The 18,280-nt window shown below is 57.4% G+C and overlaps 6 non-coding genes and 6 pseudogenes across 6 annotated transcripts; all 12 read left to right on the forward strand.

Moving 5' to 3' along the window:
- The first annotated feature begins 873 nt into the window (after positions 1-873).
- Positions 874-992, forward strand: LOC146580761 (5S ribosomal RNA). Its single transcript, XR_014891709.1, has one exon. It is a non-coding gene; the product is annotated as a 5S ribosomal RNA (ribosomal RNA).
- Positions 993-1,812: 820 nt separating this feature from the next.
- On the forward strand, positions 1,813-1,931 carry LOC146580762 (5S ribosomal RNA; annotated as a pseudogene).
- Positions 1,932-3,186: 1,255 nt separating this feature from the next.
- Positions 3,187-3,305, forward strand: LOC146580763 (5S ribosomal RNA; annotated as a pseudogene).
- A 624-nt stretch (positions 3,306-3,929) lies between these two features.
- LOC146580764 (5S ribosomal RNA) lies at positions 3,930-4,048 on the forward strand. Its single transcript, XR_014891710.1, has one exon. It is a non-coding gene; the product is annotated as a 5S ribosomal RNA (ribosomal RNA).
- A 2,127-nt stretch (positions 4,049-6,175) lies between these two features.
- On the forward strand, positions 6,176-6,294 carry LOC146580765 (5S ribosomal RNA). The gene has a single exon (XR_014891963.1). It is a non-coding gene; the product is annotated as a 5S ribosomal RNA (ribosomal RNA).
- Positions 6,295-7,026: 732 nt separating this feature from the next.
- LOC146580766 (5S ribosomal RNA) lies at positions 7,027-7,145 on the forward strand (annotated as a pseudogene).
- Positions 7,146-8,754: 1,609 nt separating this feature from the next.
- LOC146580767 (5S ribosomal RNA) lies at positions 8,755-8,873 on the forward strand. Its single transcript, XR_014891711.1, has one exon. It is a non-coding gene; the product is annotated as a 5S ribosomal RNA (ribosomal RNA).
- An 820-nt stretch (positions 8,874-9,693) lies between these two features.
- LOC146580768 (5S ribosomal RNA) lies at positions 9,694-9,812 on the forward strand (annotated as a pseudogene).
- A 4,617-nt stretch (positions 9,813-14,429) lies between these two features.
- On the forward strand, positions 14,430-14,548 carry LOC146580769 (5S ribosomal RNA; annotated as a pseudogene).
- Positions 14,549-15,803: 1,255 nt separating this feature from the next.
- On the forward strand, positions 15,804-15,922 carry LOC146580770 (5S ribosomal RNA). The gene has a single exon (XR_014891964.1). It is a non-coding gene; the product is annotated as a 5S ribosomal RNA (ribosomal RNA).
- A 663-nt stretch (positions 15,923-16,585) lies between these two features.
- On the forward strand, positions 16,586-16,704 carry LOC146580771 (5S ribosomal RNA; annotated as a pseudogene).
- A 624-nt stretch (positions 16,705-17,328) lies between these two features.
- Positions 17,329-17,447, forward strand: LOC146580772 (5S ribosomal RNA). Its single transcript, XR_014892021.1, has one exon. It is a non-coding gene; the product is annotated as a 5S ribosomal RNA (ribosomal RNA).
- The last annotated feature ends 833 nt before the right edge of the window (positions 17,448-18,280 follow it).

An 18,280-nucleotide genomic window follows, 5' to 3' on the forward strand; every position in this document is an offset into this window, starting at 1 on the left:
ACACCAGGGCCTGTGGCTGCTGGCTGAGGCCACTTACACCACACCAGGGCCCTTTTGCTGCTGGCTGAGGCCACTTACACCACACCAGTGCCTGTGGCTTCTGGCTGAGGCGACTTACACCACACCAGGGCCTGTGGCTGCTGGCTGAGGCCACTTACACCACACCAGGGCCTGTGGCTGCTGGCTGAGGCCACCTACACCACACCAGGGCATTAGTTGCTATTGAGGCCAATTACACCACACCAGGGTCTGTGGCTCTTGCTCAGGCCACTTACACCACACCAGGGCCTGTGGCTCTTGCTCAGGCCACTTACACCACACCAGGGCCTGTGGCTGCTGGCTGAGGCCACTTACACCACACCAGGGCCTGTGGCTGCTGGCTGAGGCCACCTACACCACACCAGGCCCTGTGGCGGCTGGCTGAGGCCACCTACACCACACCAGGGCCTGTGGCTGCTGGCTGAGGCCACTTACACCACACCAGTGCCTGTGGCTTCTGGCTGAGGCGACTTACACCACACCAGGGCCTGTGGCTGCTGGCTGAGGCCACTTACACCACACCAAGGCCTGTGGCTCTTGCTCAGGCCACTCACATCACACCAGGCCCTGCGCTTCTGGCCGAGGCCATCTTCACCAAACCAGGCCCTGTGCTCCTTGCTGTGGCCATGTACAACACACCAGGCCCTGTGCTGGTTCCTGAGGCCATCTTCAACAATCCAGGGCCTGTGCTGTTGGATAAATGCCAAACTGAGCCTTTGGGTTAGGGTATTATGCAAACATGCAGGTATGGTTATAGCATTGTCTTCGTAACTTCAGGTACTTGCCACCTAATCACTTGAATCCATAAATTGAGACATTGTGCTGGAGCCAGCAGCTTACGGCCATACCACCCTGAGCACGCCCGACCTCGTCTGATCTCGGAAGCTAAGCAGGGCTGGGCTTGGTTAGTACTTGGATGGGAGACTGCCTGGGAATACCTGGTGCTGTAAGCCTTTGATTTTCATGTCATTGAACCGCTTTTGATCCAGAGAAGTGGTGTATTAAAAGACCAAAAGCAGCTGCCCATAAATGAGGGCACATTAACGACATTGCTTTTGGCTGTTTTCCAATGTCTTGTGCTGCTAGCTGATGCCACTTACACCACACCAGGGCCTGTGGCTGCTGGCTGAGGCCACTTACACCACACCAGGGCCTGTGGCTGCTGGCTGAGGCCACCTACACCACACCAGGGCCTTAGTTGCTATTGAGGCCAATTACACCACACCAGGGTCTGTGGCTCTTGCTCAGGCCACTTACACCACACCAGGGCCTGTGGCACTGGCTGAGGCCACTTACACCACACCAGGGCCTGTGGCTGCTGGCTGAGGCCACCTACACCACACCAGGGCCTTAGTTGCTATTGAGGCCAATTACACCACACAAGGGCCTGTGGCTGCTGGCTGAGGCCACCTACACCACACCAGGGCCTGTGGCTGCTGGCTGAGGCCACTTACAACACACCAGGGCCTGTGGCTCTTGCTCAGGCCACTCATATCACACCAGGCCCTGTGCTTCTGGCCGAGGCCATCTTCACCAAACCAGGCCCTGTGCTGCTTGCTGTGGCCATGTACAACACACCAGGCCCTGTGCTGGTTCCTGACGCCATCTTCAACAATCCAGGGCCTGTGCTGTTGGATAAATGCCAAACTGAGCCTTTGGGTTAGGGTATTATGCAAACATGCAGGTATGGTTATAGGATTGTCTTCGTAACTTCAGGTACTTGCCACCTAATCACTTGAATCCATAAATTGAGACATTGTGCTGGGGCCAGCAGCTTACGGACATACCACCCTGAGCACGCCCGACCTCGTCTGATCTCGGAAGCTAAGCAGGGCTGGGCTTGGTTAGTACTTGGATGGGAGACTGCCTGGGAATACCTGGTGCTGTAAGCCTTTCATTTTCATGTCATTGAACCGCTTTTGATCCAGAGAAGGGGTGTATTAAAAGACCAAAAGCAGCTGCCCATTAATGAGGGCACATTAACGACATTGCTTTTGGCTGTTTTCCAATGTCTTGTGCTGCTAGCTGATGCCACCTACACCACACCACGGCCTTATTTGCTGGCTGAGGCCACATACACCAAACCAGGGCCTTAGTTGCTATTGAGGCCAATTACACCACACCAGGGCCTGTGGCTCTTGCTCAGGCCACTTACACCACACCAGGGCCTGTGGCTCTTTCTCAGGCCACTCATATCACACCAGGCCCTGTGCTTCTGGCTGAGGCAACTTACACCACACCAGGGCCTGTGGCTGCTGGCTGAGGCCACTTACACCACACCAGGGCCTGTGGCTGCTGGCTGAGGCCATCTACACCACACCAGGGCCTGTGGCTGCTGGCTGAGGCGACTTACACCACACCAGGGCCCTTTTGCTGCTGGCTGAGGCCACTTACACCACACCAGTGCCTGTGGCTTCTGGCTGAGGCGACTTACACCACACCAGGGCCTGTGGCTGCTGGCTGAGGCCACTTACACCACACCAGGGCCTGTGGCTTCTGGCTTAGGCCACCTACACCACACCAGGGCCTTAGTTGCTATTGAGGCCAATTACACCACACCATGGTCTGTGGCTCTTGCTCAGGCCACTTACACCACACCAGGGCCTGTGGCACTGGCTGAGGCCACTTACACCACACCAGGGCCTGTGGCTGCTGGCTGAGGCCACTTACACCACACAAGGGCTTGTGGCTGCTGGCTGAGGCCACCTACACCACACCAGGGCCTGTGGCTGCTGGCTGAGGCCACCTACACCACACCAGGGCCTGTGGCTCTTGCTCAGGCCACTTACACCACACCAGGGCCTGTGGCTCTTGCTCAGGCCACTTACACCACACCAGGGCCTGTGGCTCTTGCTCAGGCCACTCATATCACACCAGGCCCTGTGCTTCTGGCTGAGGCCATCTTCACCAAACCAGGCCCTGTGCTGCTTGCTGTGGCCATGTACAACACACCAGGCCCTGTGCTGTTTCCTGAGGCCATCTTCAACAATCCAGGGCCTGTGCTGTTGGATAAATGCCAAACTGAGCCTTTGGGTTAGGGTATTATGCAAACATGCAGGTATGGTTATAGGATTGTCTTCGTAACTTCAGGTACTTGCCACCTAATCACTTGAATCCATAAATTGAGACATTGTGCTGGGCCCAGCAGCTTACGGCCATACCACCCTGAGCACGCCCGACCTCGTCTGATCTCGGAAGCTAAGCAGGGCTGGGCTTGGTTAGTACTTGGATGGGAGACTGCCTGGGATTACCTGGTGCTGTAAGCCTTTAATTTTCATGTCATTGAACCGCTTTTGATCCAGAGAAGGGGTGTATTAAAAGACCAAAAGCAGCTGCCCATTAATAAGGGCACATTAATCACATTGCTTTTGGCTCTTTTCCAATGTCTTGTGCTGCTAGCTGATGCCACCTACACCACACCAGGGCCTGAGTGACCGGCTGGGGCCACTTACACCACATCAGGGGCTGTGGCTCTGGCTGAGGCCAGTTACACCACACCAGGGCCTGTGGGTTCTGGCTGTGGCGACTTACACCAAACCAGGGCCTGTGGCTGCTGGCTGAGGCCACTTACACCACACCAGGGCCTGTGGCTCTTGCTCAGGCCACTCACATCACACCAGGCCCTGCGCTTCTGGCCGAGGCCATCTTCACCAAACCAGGCCCTGTGCTGCTAGCTGTGGCCATGTACAACACACCAGGCCCTGTGCTGGTTCCTGAGGCCATCTTCAACAATCCAGGGCCTGTGCTGTTGGATAAATGCTAAACTGAGCCTTTGGGTTAGGGTATTATGCAAACATGAAGGTAGGGTTATAGGATTGTCTTCGTAACTTCAGGTACTTGCCACCTAATCACCTGAATCCATAAATTGAGACATTGTGCTGGGGCCAGCAGCTTACGGCCATACCACCCTGAGCACGCCCGACCTCGTCTGATCTCGGAAGCTAAGCAGGGCTGGGCTTGGTTAGTACTTGGATGGGAGACTGCCTGGGAATACCTGGTGCTGTAAGCCTTTGATTTTCATGTCATTGAACCGCTTTTGATCCAGAGAAGGGGTGTATTAAAAGACCAAAAGCAGCTGCCCATTAATGAGGGCACATTAACGACATTGCTTTTGGCTCTTTTCCAATGTCTTGTGCTGCTAGCTGATGCAACCTACACAACACAAGGGCCTGAGGGACCGGCTGGGGCCACTTACACCACATCAGGGACTGTGGCTCTGGCTGAGGCCACTTTCACCACACCAGGGCCTGTGGCTGCTGGCTGAGGCCACCTACACCACACCAGGGCATTAGTTGCTATTGAGGCCAATTACACCACACCAGGGTCTGTGGCTCTTGCTCAGGCCACTTACACCACACCAGGGCCTGTGGCTCTTGCTCAGGCCACTTACACCACACCAGGGCCTGTGGCTGCTGGCTGAGGCCACTTACACCACACCAGGGCATTAGTTGCTATTGAGGCCAATTACACCACACCAGGGTCTGTGGCTCTTGCTCAGGCCACTTACACCACACCAGGGCCTGTGGCTCTTGCTCAGGCCACTTACACCACACCAGGGCCTGTGGCTGCTGGCTGAGGCCACCTACACCACACCAGGGCCTGTGGCTGCTGGCTGAGGCGACTTACACCACACCAGGGCCCTTTTGCTGCTGGCTGAGGCCACTTACACCACACCAGTGCCTGTGGCTTCTGTCTGAGGCGACTTACACCACACCAGGGCCTGTGGCTGCTGGCTGAGGCCAATTACACCACACCAGGGTCTGTGGCTCTTGCTCAGGCCACTTACACCACACCAGGGCCTGTGGCACTGGCTGAGGCCACTTACACCACACCAGGGCCTGTGGCTGCTGGCTGAGGCCACTTACACCACACCAGGGCCTGTGGCTGCTGGCTGAGGCCACTTACACCACACCAGGGCCTGTGGCTGCTGGCTGAGGCCACCTACACCACACCAGGGCCTGTGGCTGCTGGCTGAGGCGACTTACACCACACCAGGGCCCTTTTGCTGCTGGCTGAGGCCACTTACACCACACCAGTGCCTGTGGCTTCTGGCTGAGGCGACTTACACCACACCAGGGCCTGTGGCTGCTGGCTGATGCCACCTACACCACACCAGGGCCTGAGTGACCGGCTGGGGCCACTTACACCACATCAGGGCCTGTGGCTGCTGGCTGAGGCCAGTTACACCACACCAGAGCCTGTGGCTGCTGGCTGAAGCCAATTACACCACACCAGGGCCTTAGTTGCTATTGAGGCCACTTACACCACACCAGGGCCTGTGGCTGCTGGCTGAGGCCACCTACACCACACCAGGGCCCTTTTGCTGTTGGCTGAGGCCACTTACACCACACCAGTGCCTGTGGCTTCTGGCTGAGGCCACTTACACCACACCAGGGCCTGTGGCTGCTGGCTGAGGCCACTTACACCACACCAGGGCCTGTGGCTCTTGCTCAGGCCACTCACATCACACCAGGCCCTGCGCTTCTGGCCGAGGCCATCTTCACCAAACCAGGCCCTGTGGTTCTTGCTCAGGCCACTTACACCACACCAGGGCCTTATTTGCTATTGAGGCCACTTACACCACACCAGGGCCTGTGGCACTTGCTCAGGCCACTTACACCACACCAGGGCCTGTGGCACTTGCTCAGGCCACTTACACCACACCAGGGCCTGTGGCTGCTGGCTGAGGCCACTTACACCACACCAGGGCTTGTGGCTCTTGCTCAGGCCACTTACACCACACCAGGGCCTGTGGCACTGGCTGAGGCCACTTAGACCACACCAGGGCCTGTGGCTGCTGGCTGAGGCCACTCACACCACACCAGGGCCTGTGGCTGCTAGCTGAGGCCACTTACACCAAACCAGGGCCTGTGGCTGCTTGCTGAGGCCATCTTCACCAAACCAGGCCCTGTGCTGCTTGCTGTGGCCATGTAAAACACACCAGGTCCTGTGCTGGTTCTTGAGGCCATCTTCAACAATCCAGGGCCTGTGCTGTTGGATAAATGCCAAACTGAGCCTTTTGGTTAGGGTATTATGCAAACATGCAGGTATGGTTATAGGATTGTCTTCGTAACTTCAGGTACTTGCCACCTAATCACTTGAATCCATAAATTGAGACATTGTGCTGGGGCCAGCAGCTTACGGCCATACCACCCTGAGCACGCCTGACCTCGTCTGATCTCGGAAGCTAAGCAGGGCTGGGCTTGGTTAGTACTTGGATGGGAGACTGCCTGGGAATACCTGGTGCTGTAAGCCTTTCATGTCATTGAACCGCTTTTGATCCAGAGAAGGGGTGTATTAAAAGACCAGAAGCAGCTCCCCATTAATGAGGGCACATTAACGACATTGCTTTTGGCTGTTTTCCAATGTCTTGTGCTGCTAGCTGATGCCACCTACACCACACCAGGGTCTGAGTGACCGGCTGGGGCCACTTACACCACACCAGGGCCTGTGGCTCCTGGCTGAGGCCACCTACACCACACCGGGGCCTTAGTTGCTATTGAGGCCAATTACACCACACCAGGGTATGTGGCTCTTGCTCAGGCCACTTACACCACACCAGGGCCTTAGTTGCTATTGAGGCCACTTACACCACACCAGGGCCTGTGGCTGCTGGCTGAGGCCACCTACACCACACCAGGGCCTTAGTTGCTATTGAGGCCAATTACACCACACCAGGGTATGTGGCTCTTGCTCAGGCCACTCACATCACACCAGGCCCTGCTCTTCTGGCCTAGGCCATCTTCACCAAACCAGGCCCTGTGCTGCTAGCTGTGGCCATGTACAACACACCAGGCCCTGTGCTGGTTCCTGAGGCCATCTTCAACAATCCAGGGCCTGTGCTGTTGGATAAATGCTAAACTGAGCCTTTGGGTTAGGGTATTATGCAAACATGCAGGTATGGTTATAGGATTGTCTTCGTAACTTCAGGTACTTGCCACCTAATCACTTGAATCCATAAATTGAGTCATTGTGCTGGGGCCAGCAGCTTATGGCCATACCACCCTGAGCACGCCCGACCTCGTCTGATCTCGGAAGCTAAGCAGGGCTGGCCTTGGTTAGTACTTGGATGGGAGACTGCCTGGGAATACCTGGTGCTGTAAGCCTTTGATTTTCATGTCATTGAACCGCTTTTGATCCAGAGAAGGGGTGTATTAAAAGACCAAAAGCAGCTGCCCATTAATGAGGGCACATTAACGACACTGCTTTTGGCTCTTTTCCAATGTCTTGTGCTGCTAGCTGATGCAACCTACACCACACAAGGGCCTGAGTGACCGGCTGGGGCCACTTACACCACATCAGGGCCTGTGGCTGCTGGCTGAGGCCACCTACACCACACCAGGGCATTAGTTGCTATTGAGGCCAATTACACCACACCAGGGTCTGTGGCTCTTGCTCAGGCCACTTACACCACACCAGGGCCTGTGGCTCTTGCTCAGGCCACTTACACCACACCAGGGCCTGTGGCTGCTGGCTGAGGCCACCTACACCACACCAGGGCATTAGTTGCTATTGAGGCCAATTACACCACACCAGGGTCTGTGGCTCTTGCTCAGGCCACTTACACCACACCAGGGCCTGTGGCTCTTGCTCAGGCCACTTACACCACACCAGGGCCTGTGGCACTGGCTGAGGCCACTTACACCACACCAGGGCCTGTGGCTGCTGGCTGAGGCCACTTACACCACACCAGGGCCTGTGGCTGCTGGCTGAGGCCACTTACACCACACCAGGGCCTGTGGCTCTTGCTCAGGCCACTTACACCACACCAGGGCCTGTGGCACTGGCTGAGGCCACTTACACCACACCAGGGCCTGTGGCTGCTGGCTTAGGCCACCTACACCACACCAGGGCCTTAGTTGCTATTGAGGCCAATTACACCACACAAGGGCCTGTGGCTGCTGGCTGAGGCCACCTACACCACACCAGGGCCTGTGGCTGCTGGCTGAGGCCACTTACACCACACCAGGGCCCTTTTGCTGCTGGCTGAGGCCACTTACACCACACCAGTGCCTGTGGCTTCTGGCTGAGGCGACTTACACCACACCAGGGCCTGTGGCTGCTGGCTGAGGCCACTTACACCACACCAGGGCCTGTGGCTGCTGGCTGAGGCCACCTACACCACACCAGGGCATTAGTTGCTATTGAGGCCAATTACACCACACCAGGGTCTGTGGCTCTTGCTCAGGCCACTTACACCACACCAGGGCCTGTGGCTCTTGCTCAGGCCACTTACACCACACCAGGGCCTGTGGCTGCTGGCTGAGGCCACTTACACCACACCAGGGCCTGTGGCTGCTGGCTGAGGCCACCTACACCACACCAGGCCCTGTGGCGGCTGGCTGAGGCCACCTACACCACACCAGGGCCTGTGGCTGCTGGCTGAGGCCACTTACACCACACCAAGGCCTGTGGCTCTTGCTCAGGCCACTCACATCACACCAGGCCCTGCGCTTCTGGCCGAGGCCATCTTCACCAAACCAGGCCCTGTGCTCCTTGCTGTGGCCATGTACAACACACCAGGCCCTGTGCTGGTTCCTGAGGCCATCTTCAACAATCCAGGGCCTGTGCTGTTGGATAAATGCCAAACTGAGCCTTTGGGTTAGGGTATTATGCAAACATGCAGGTATGGTTATAGCATTGTCTTCGTAACTTCAGGTACTTGCCACCTAATCACTTGAATCCATAAATTGAGACATTGTGCTGGAGCCAGCAGCTTACGGCCATACCACCCTGAGCACGCCCGACCTCGTCTGATCTCGGAAGCTAAGCAGGGCTGGGCTTGGTTAGTACTTGGATGGGAGACTGCCTGGGAATACCTGGTGCTGTAAGCCTTTGATTTTCATGTCATTGAACCGCTTTTGATCCAGAGAAGTGGTGTATTAAAAGACCAAAAGCAGCTGCCCATAAATGAGGGCACATTAACGACATTGCTTTTGGCTGTTTTCCAATGTCTTGTGCTGCTAGCTGATGCCACTTACACCACACCAGGGCCTGTGGCTGCTGGCTGAGGCCACTTACACCACACCAGGGCCTGTGGCTGCTGGCTGAGGCCACCTACACCACACCAGGGCCTTAGTTGCTATTGAGGCCAATTACACCACACCAGGGTCTGTGGCTCTTGCTCAGGCCACTTACACCACACCAGGGCCTGTGGCACTGGCTGAGGCCACTTACACCACACCAGGGCCTGTGGCTGCTGGCTGAGGCCACCTACACCACACCAGGGCCTTAGTTGCTATTGAGGCCAATTACACCACACAAGGGCCTGTGGCTGCTGGCTGAGGCCACCTACACCACACCAGGGCCTGTGGCTGCTGGCTGAGGCCACTTACAACACACCAGGGCCTGTGGCTCTTGCTCAGGCCACTCATATCACACCAGGCCCTGTGCTTCTGGCCGAGGCCATCTTCACCAAACCAGGCCCTGTGCTGCTTGCTGTGGCCATGTACAACACACCAGGCCCTGTGCTGGTTCCTGACGCCATCTTCAACAATCCAGGGCCTGTGCTGTTGGATAAATGCCAAACTGAGCCTTTGGGTTAGGGTATTATGCAAACATGCAGGTATGGTTATAGGATTGTCTTCGTAACTTCAGGTACTTGCCACCTAATCACTTGAATCCATAAATTGAGACATTGTGCTGGGGCCAGCAGCTTACGGACATACCACCCTGAGCACGCCCGACCTCGTCTGATCTCGGAAGCTAAGCAGGGCTGGGCTTGGTTAGTACTTGGATGGGAGACTGCCTGGGAATACCTGGTGCTGTAAGCCTTTCATTTTCATGTCATTGAACCGCTTTTGATCCAGAGAAGGGGTGTATTAAAAGACCAAAAGCAGCTGCCCATTAATGAGGGCACATTAACGACATTGCTTTTGGCTGTTTTCCAATGTCTTGTGCTGCTAGCTGATGCCACCTACACCACACCACGGCCTTATTTGCTGGCTGAGGCCACATACACCAAACCAGGGCCTTAGTTGCTATTGAGGCCAATTACACCACACCAGGGCCTGTGGCTCTTGCTCAGGCCACTTACACCACACCAGGGCCTGTGGCTCTTTCTCAGGCCACTCATATCACACCAGGCCCTGTGCTTCTGGCTGAGGCAACTTACACCACACCAGGGCCTGTGGCTGCTGGCTGAGGCCACTTACACCACACCAGGGCCTGTGGCTGCTGGCTGAGGCCATCTACACCACACCAGGGCCTGTGGCTGCTGGCTGAGGCGACTTACACCACACCAGGGCCCTTTTGCTGCTGGCTGAGGCCACTTACACCACACCAGGGCCTGTGGCTCTTGCTCAGGCCACTTACACCACACCAGGGCCTGTGGCTGCTGGCTGAGGCCACCTACACCACACCAGGGCATTAGTTGCTATTGAGGCCAATTACACCACACCAGGGTCTGTGGCTCTGGCTGAGGCCACTTACACCACACCAGGGCCTGTGGCTCTGGCTGAGGCCACTTACACCACACCAGGGCCTGTGGCTGCTGGCTGAGGCCAGTTACACCACACCAGAGCCTGTGGCTGCTGGCTGAAGCCACTTACACCACACCAGGGCCTTAGTTGCTATTGAGGCCACTTACACCACACCAGGGCCTGTGGCTGCTGGCTGAGGCCACCTACACCACACCAGGGCCTGTGGCTGCTGGCTGAGGCCACTTACACCACACCAGGGCCTGTGGCTGCTGGCTGAAGCCGCTTACACCACACCAGGGCCTTAGTTGCTATTGATGCCACTTACACCACACCAGGGCCTGTGGCTGCTGGCTGAGGCCACCTACACCACACCAGGGCCCTTTTGCTGCTGGCTGAGGCCACTTACACCACACCAGTGCATGTGGCTCCTGGCTGAGGCCACTTACACCACACCAGGGCCTGTGGCTCTTGCTCAGGCCACTCACATCACACCAGGCCCTGCGCTTCTGGCCGAGGCCATCTTCACCAAACCAGGCCCTGTGGTTCTTGCTCAGGCCACTTACACCACACCAGGGCCTTATTTGCTATTGAGGCCACTTACACCACACCAGGGCCTGTGGCTGCTGGCTGAGGCCACCTACACCACACCAGGGCATTAGTTGCTATTGAGGCCAATTACACCACACCAGGGTCTGTGGCTCTTGCTCAGGCCACTTACACCACACCAGGGCCTGTGGCTCTTGCTCAGGCCACTTACACCACACCAGGGCCTGTGGCACTGGCTGAGGCCACTTACACCACACCAGGGCCTGTGGCTGCTGGCTGAGGCCACTTACACCACACCAGGGCCTGTGGCTGCTGGCTGAGGCCACTTACACCACACCAGGGCCTGTGGCTGGTGGCTGAGGCCACCTACACCACACCAGGGCCTGTGGCTGCTGGCTGAGGCGACTTATACCACACCAGGGCCCTTTTGCTGCTGGCTGAGGCCACTTACACCACACCAGTGCCTGTGGCTTCTGTCTGAGGCGACTTACACCACACCAGGGCCTGTGGCTGCTGGCTGAGGCCAATTACACCACACCAGGGTCTGTGGCTCTTGCTCAGGCCACTTACACCACACCAGGGCCTGTGGCTGCTGGCTGAGGCCACCTACACCACACCAGGGCCCTTTTGCTGCTGGCTGAGGCCACTTACACCACACCAGTGCATGTGGCTCCTGGCTGAGGCCACTTACACCACACCAGGGCCTGTGGCTCTTGCTCAGGCCACTCACATCACACCAGGCCCTGCGCTTCTGGCCGAGGCCATCTTCACCAAACCAGGCCCTGTGGTTCTTGCTCAGGCCACTTACACCACACCAGGGCCTTATTTGCTATTGAGGCCACTTACACCACACCAGGGCCTGTGGCTGCTGGCTGAGGCCACCTACACCACACCAGGGCCTGTGGCTGCTGGCTGAGGCCACCTACACCACACCAGGGCCTGTGGCTGCTGGCTGAGGCCAGTTACACCACACCAGAGCCTGTGGCTGCTGGCTGAAGCCACTTACACCACACCAGGGCCTTAGTTGCTATTGAGGCCACTTACACCACACCAGGGCCTGTGGCTGCTGGCTGAGGCCACCTACACCACACCAGGGCCTGTGGCTGCTGGCTGAGGCCACTTACACCACACCAGGGCCTGTGGCTGCTGGCTGAAGCCGCTTACACCACACCAGGGCCTTAGTTGCTATTGATGCCACTTACACCACACCAGGGCCTGTGGCTGCTGGCTGAGGCCACCTACACCACACCAGGGCCCTTTTGCTGCTGGCTGAGGCCACTTACACCACACCAGTGCATGTGGCTCCTGGCTGAGGCCACTTACACCACACCAGGGCCTGTGGCTCTTGCTCAGGCCACTCACATCACACCAGGCCCTGCGCTTCTGGCCGAGGCCATCTTCACCAAACCAGGCCCTGTGGTTCTTGCTCAGGCCACTTACACCACACCAGGGCCTTATTTGCTATTGAGGCCACTTACACCACACCAGGGCCTGTGGCTGCTGGCTGAGGCCACCTACACCACACCAGGGCATTAGTTGCTATTGAGGCCAATTACACCACACCAGGGTCTGTGGCTCTTGCTCAGGCCACTTACACCACACCAGGGCCTGTGGCTCTTGCTCAGGCCACTTACACCACACCAGGGCCTGTGGCACTGGCTGAGGCCACTTACACCACACCAGGGCCTGTGGCTGCTGGCTGAGGCCACTTACACCACACCAGGGCCTGTGGCTGCTGGCTGAGGCCACTTACACCACACCAGGGCCTGTGGCTGGTGGCTGAGGCCACCTACACCACACCAGGGCCTGTGGCTGCTGGCTGAGGCGACTTATACCACACCAGGGCCCTTTTGCTGCTGGCTGAGGCCACTTACACCACACCAGTGCCTGTGGCTTCTGTCTGAGGCGACTTACACCACACCAGGGCCTGTGGCTGCTGGCTGAGGCCAATTACACCACACCAGGGTCTGTGGCTCTTGCTCAGGCCACTTACACCACACCAGGGCCTGTGGCTGCTGGCTGAGGCCACCTACACCACACCAGGGCCCTTTTGCTGCTGGCTGAGGCCACTTACACCACACCAGTGCATGTGGCTCCTGGCTGAGGCCACTTACACCACACCAGGGCCTGTGGCTCTTGCTCAGGCCACTCACATCACACCAGGCCCTGCGCTTCTGGCCGAGGCCATCTTCACCAAACCAGGCCCTGTGGTTCTTGCTCAGGCCACTTACACCACACCAGGGCCTTATTTGCTATTGAGGCCACTTACACCACACCAGGGCCTGTGGCTGCTGGCTGAGGCCACCTACACCACACCAGGGCATTAGTTGCTATTGAGGCCAATTACACCACACCAGGGTCTGTGGCTCTTGCTCAGGCCACTTACACCACACCAGGGCCTGTGGCTCTTGCTCAGGCCACTTACACCACACCAGGGCCTGTGGCACTGGCTGAGGCCACTTACACCACACCAGGGCCTGTGGCTGCTGGCTGAGGCCACTTACACCACACCAGGGCCTGTGGCTGCTGGCTGAGGCCACTTACACCACACCAGGGCCTGTGGCTGGTGGCTGAGGCCACCTACACCACACCAGGGCCTGTGGCTGCTGGCTGAGGCGACTTATACCACACCAGGGCCCTTTTGCTGCTGGCTGAGGCCACTTACACCACACCAGTGCCTGTGGCTTCTGTCTGAGGCGACTTACACCACACCAGGGCCTGTGGCTGCTGGCTGAGGCCAATTACACCACACCAGGGTCTGTGGCTCTTGCTCAGGCCACTTACACCACACCAGGGCCTGTGGCACTGGCTGAGGCCACTTACACCACACCAGGGCCTGTGGCTGCTGGCTGAGGCCACTTACACCACACCAGGGCCTGTGGCTGCTGGCTGAGGCCACTTACACCACACCAGGGCCTGTGGCAACTGGCTGAGGCCACCTACACCACACCAGGGCCTGTGGCTGCTGGCTGAGGCCACTTACACCACACCAGGGCCCTTTTGCTGCTGGCTGAGGCCACTTACACCACACCAGTGCCTGTGGCTTCTGGCTGAGGCGACTTACACCACACCAGGGCCTGTGGCTGCTGGCTGAGGCCACTTACACCACACCAAGGCCTGTGGCTCTTGCTCAGGCCACTCACATCACACCAGGCCCTGCGCTTCTGGCCGAGGCCATCTTCACCAAACCAGGCCCTGTGCTGCTTGCTGTGGCCATGTACAACACACCAGGCCCTGTGCTGGTTCGTGAGGCCATCTTCAACAATCCAGGGCCTGTGCTGTTGGATAAATGCCAAACTGAGCCTTTGGGTTAGGGTATTATGCAAACATGCAGGTATGGTTATAGGATTGTCTTCGTAACTTCAGGTACTTGCCACCTAATCACTTGAATCCATAAATTGAGACATTGTGCTGGGGCCAGCAGCTTACGGCCATACCACCCTGAGCAGGCCCGACCTCGTCTGATCTCGGAAGCTAAGCAGGGCTGGGCTTGGTTAGTACTTGGATGGGAGACTGCCTGGGAATACCTGGTGCTGTAAGCCTTTCATTTTCATGTCATTGAACCGCTTTTGATCCAGAGAAGGGGTGTATTAAAAGACCAAAAGCAGCTGCCCATTAATGAGGGCACATTAACGACACTGCTTTTGGCTGTTTTCCAATGTCTTGTGCTGCTAGCTGATGCCACCTACACCACACCAGGGCCTGAGTGACCGGCTGGGGCCACTTACACCACATCAGGGCCTGTGGCTCTGGCTGAGGCCACTTACACCACACCAGGGCCTGTGGCTGCTGGCTGAGGCCAGTTACACCACACCAGAGCCTGTGGCTGCTGGCTGAAGCCACTTACACCACACCAGGGCCTTAGTTGCTATATAGGCCACTTACACCACACCAGGGCCTGTGGCTGCTGGCTGAGGCCACCTACACCACACCAGGGCCTGTGGCTGCTGGCTGAGGCCACTTACACCACACCAGGGCTTTAGTTGCTATTGAGGCCACTTACACCACACCAGGGCCTGTGGCTGCTGGCTGAGGCCACCTACACCACACCAGGGCCCTTTTGCTGCTGGCTGAGGCCACTTACACCACACCAGGGCCTGTGGCTGCTGGCTGAGGCCACTTACACCACACCAGGGCCTGTGGCTCTTGCTGAGGCCACTCACATCACACCAGGCCCTGCGCTTCTGGCCGAGGCCATCTTCACCAAACCAGGCCCTGTGGTTCTTGCTCAGGCCACTTACACCACACCAGGGCCTTATTTGCTATTGAGGCCACTTACACCACACCAGGGCCTGTGGCACTAGCTCAGGCCACTTACACCACACCAGGGCCTGTGGCACTTGCTCAGGCCACTTACACCACACCAGGGCCTGTGGCTGCTCGCTGAGGCCACTTACACCACACCAGGGCCTGTGGCTCTTGCTCAGGCCACTTAGACCACACCAGGGCCTGTGGCTGCTGGCTGAGGCCACTCACACCACACCAGGGCCTGTGGCTGCTAGCTGAGGCCACTTACACCAAACCAGGGCCTGTGGCTGCTTGCTGAGGCCATCTTCACCAAACCAGGCCCTGTGCTGCTTGCTGTGGCCATGTAAAACACACCAGGTCCTGTGCTGGTTCTTGAGGCCATCTTCAACAATCCAGGGCCTGTGCTGTTGGATAAATGCCAAACTGAGCCTTTTGGTTAGGGTATTATGCAAACATGCAGGTATGGTTATAGGATTGTCTTCGTAACTTCAGGTACTTGCCACCTAATCACTTGAATCCATAAATTGAGACATTGTGCTGGGGCCAGCAGCTTACGGCCATACCACCCTGAGCACGCCTGACCTCGTCTGATCTCGGAAGCTAAGCAGGGCTGGGCTTGGTTAGTACTTGGATGGGAGACTGCCTGGGAATACCTGGTGCTGTAAGCCTTTCATTTTCATGTCATTGAACCGCTTTTGATCCAGAGAAGGGGTGTATTAAAAGACCAGAAGCAGCTCCCCATTAATGAGGGCACATTAACGACATTGCTTTTGGCTGTTTTCCAATGTCTTGTGCTGCTAGCTGATGCCACCTACACCACACCAGGGTCTGAGTGACCGGCTGGGGCCACTTACACCACACAAGGGCTTGTGGCTGCTGGCTGAGGCCACCTACACCACACCAGGGCCTGTGGCTGCTGGCTGAGGCCACCTACACCACACCAGGGCCTGTGGCTCTTGCTCAGGCCACTTACACCACACCAGGGCCTGTGGCTCTTGCTCAGGCCACTTACACCACACCAGGGCCTGTGGCTCTTGCTCAGGCCACTCATATCACACCAGGCCCTGCGCTTCTGGCTGAGGCCATCTTCACCAAACCAGGCCCTGTGCTGCTTGCTGTGGCCATGTACAACACACCAGGCCCTGTGCTGTTTCCTGAGGCCATCTTCAACAATCCAGGGCCTGTGCTGTTGGATAAATGCCAAACTGAGCCTTTGGGTTAGGGTATTATGCAAACATGCAGGTATGGTTATAGGATTGTCTTCGTAACTTCAGGTACTTGCCACCTAATCACTTGAATCCATAAATTGAGACATTGTGCTGGGCCCAGCAGCTTACGGCCATACCACCCTGAGCACGCCCGACCTCGTCTGATCTCGGAAGCTAAGCAGGGCTGGGCTTGGTTAGTACTTGGATGGGAGACTGCCTGGGATTACCTGGTGCTGTAAGCCTTTAATTTTCATGTCATTGAACCGCTTTTGATCCAGAGAAGGGGTGTATTAAAAGACCAAAAGCAGCTGCCCATTAATAAGGGCACATTAATCACATTGCTTTTGGCTCTTTTCCAATGTCTTGTGCTGCTAGCTGATGCCACCTACACCACACCAGGGCCTGAGTGACCGGCTGGGGCCACTTACACCACATCAGGGGCTGTGGCTCTGGCTGAGGCCAGTTACACCACACCAGGGCCTGTGGGTTCTGGCTGTGGCGACTTACACCAAACCAGGGCCTGTGGCTGCTGGCTGAGGCCACTTACACCACACCAGGGCCTGTGGCTCTTGCTCAGGCCACTCACATCACACCAGGCCCTGCGCTTCTGGCCGAGGCCATCTTCACCAAACCAGGCCCTGTGCTGCTAGCTGTGGCCATGTACAACACACCAGGCCCTGTGCTGGTTCCTGAGGCCATCTTCAACAATCCAGGGCCTGTGCTGTTGGATAAATGCTAAACTGAGCCTTTGGGTTAGGGTATTATGCAAACATGAAGGTAGGGTTATAGGATTGTCTTCGTAACTTCAGGTACTTGCCACCTAATCACCTGAATCCATAAATTGAGACATTGTGCTGGGGCCAGCAGCTTACGGCCATACCACCCTGAGCACGCCCGACCTCGTCTGATCTCGGAAGCTGAGCAGGGCTGGGCTTGGTTAGTACTTGGATGGGAGACTGCCTGGGAATACCTAGTGCTGTAAGCCTTTCATTTTCATGTCATTGAACCGCTTTTGATCCAGAGAAGGGGTGTATTAAAAGACCAAAAGCAGCTGCCCATTAATGAGGGCACATTAACGACATTGCTTTTGGCTGTTTTCCAATGTCTTGTGCTGCTAGCTGATGCCACCTACACCACACCAGGGCCTGAGTGAACGGCTGGGGCCACTTACACCACATAAGGGCCTGTGGCTCTGGCTGAGGCCACTTACACCACACCAGGGCCTGTGGCTGCTGGCTGAGGCCACTTACACCACACCAGGGCCTGTGGCTGCTGGCTGAGGCCACTTACACCACACCAGGGCCTTAGTTGCTATTGAGGCCAATTACACCACACCATGGTCTGTGGCTCTTGCTCAGGCCACTTACACCACACCAGGGCCTGTGGCTGCTGGCTGAGGCCACTTACACCACACAAGGGCTTGTGGCTGCTGGCTGAGGCCACCTACACCACACCAGGGCCTGTGGCTGCTGGCTGAGGCCACCTACACCACACCAGGGCCCTTTTGCTGCTGGCTGAGGCCACTTACACCACACCAGTGCCTGTGGCTTCTGGCTGAGGCCACTTACACCACACCAGGGCCTGTGGCTGCTGGCTGAGGCCACTTACACCACACCAGGGCCTGTGGCTCTTGCTCAGGCCACTCACATCACACCAGGCCCTGCGCTTCTGGCCGAGGCCATCTTCACCAAACCAGGCCCTGTGGTTCTTGCTCAGGCCACTTACACCACACCAGGGCCTTATTTGCTATTGAGGCCACTTACACCACACCAGGGCCTGTGGCACTTGCTCAGGCCACTTACACCACACCAGGGCCTG

Source organism: Mchenga conophoros, linkage group LG3 (assembly GCF_057382185.1).
Source record: "Mchenga conophoros isolate Kocher_MC1m ecotype Shallow Benthic linkage group LG3, M_conophoros_male_GT1.1, whole genome shotgun sequence".
In the NCBI taxonomy this organism is placed as follows: domain Eukaryota; kingdom Metazoa; phylum Chordata; class Actinopteri; order Cichliformes; family Cichlidae; genus Mchenga; species Mchenga conophoros.